The 1,250-nt window shown below is 40.8% G+C and overlaps 1 pseudogene; it reads left to right on the forward strand.

The window, feature by feature from the left end:
• The first annotated feature begins 746 nt into the window (after positions 1 to 746).
• LOC123255262 overlaps positions 747 to 1,250 on the forward strand; it is a 35,887-nt pseudogene continuing 35,383 nt past the window's right edge.

Raw genomic sequence — 1,250 nt, forward strand, 5'->3', positions numbered from 1 at the left:
TTCCTCAATCTTCCTGAATTTTCTTGAATTCTTCTTTATACCTATCCTTAAGTCAGCCTTCTCACAGCACGCCTTGGAGCTTCGGTCGATATAAAGCTGCTAGACTGGTGAGATCAAAAAAACCTGGGGACCCTAAAAATTTAGTGAGGTTGTCTCTTTGTCTTAAGGAAAGAAATAAGCCTATTAGGAGGCCTTGGCCACACCTGGGAAGGACTGCTCAGTTCTCCAAGCCAGGCCAGGAGCACACCTGAATAAGATTTAAAAGCAGCCAAATAGAAGCAGGAGGCACTAGGCTTATTTAGTAGAATTAGGGAGAGTAATTTTTTTTTAGGCTACAAATAGGCTTAAACTCTGTTCTATTTCAAACCGTATTTTTAGTTTTAAAATCTTTAGAAAAAGCAAAAGCCTGGTGGGGCCAGCTAGAATTTAAAAAAAAAGCCGTTTTTTTCCCCCACAGTAGAAGGCACATAACTTTAAAGAAAAGAAATTCTTCAGACTTTTACAATCCAATAGAGCCTCCCAGAACCAAAATTAGCTTTTGAAAGACACTCCCAACTTTTTGCCTCAGGCAAAAAGCCCTGCCTACCCTCAAAGAGCTTTATCTCTAGTACTCAGCCTCAGGCTATAGCCTTTGTCCTCAGCCAGGCAGGAACAAAAGGAAGTCTTGACCCAAACAATAGAACTAGCCCAACCCTTAGTAAGAGGAAGACCTTACCCACTAGTGATATCTACTGACAAGAGTAAGAATGTGGTGGTTTCAAACCATTATTGATGAAATAAATTCTAGATTTCAGACTTTAAAACGCTGGATCCAGTCCATTTTAACGGCTGGTATGATGTTTATTTTTGGAAAAATAACACCAGACAATACCCTTCAAGGGCTGTTTGATGCACTGTATGTAGGTGTGATAGTAAGTGTGATAATACTCATAGTAGGTGGAATAGTTTATCTTTACTTCTCTCAAAAGAAACTGCCAGAGAAGCTGGATGACACTAACTCAGAGAGATTTAGTAAGATAGAGAAGAAAGTGGAGAATATAGAGGAGGGCCAAGAGCAACTGCTGGCTTATATAAAAAACCATGCTAAGCATTTAAGAAGGAGAAAACAGTTTAAAAAGAAGTTCCAACAAAAGAGAGAATTATTCCTCCATAGTTCCGCTTTTGAGGATTCCTCCTATGAAAGCGCTCCTGACACACCCTCTCCTCAGCCCATCCCCTGTCCCCAACCCCTACTGCCCCCTCCTCAACCC

The sequence above is a fragment of the Gracilinanus agilis genome, chromosome 1 (assembly GCF_016433145.1).
Source record: "Gracilinanus agilis isolate LMUSP501 chromosome 1, AgileGrace, whole genome shotgun sequence".
NCBI classification, from domain to species: domain Eukaryota; kingdom Metazoa; phylum Chordata; class Mammalia; order Didelphimorphia; family Didelphidae; genus Gracilinanus; species Gracilinanus agilis.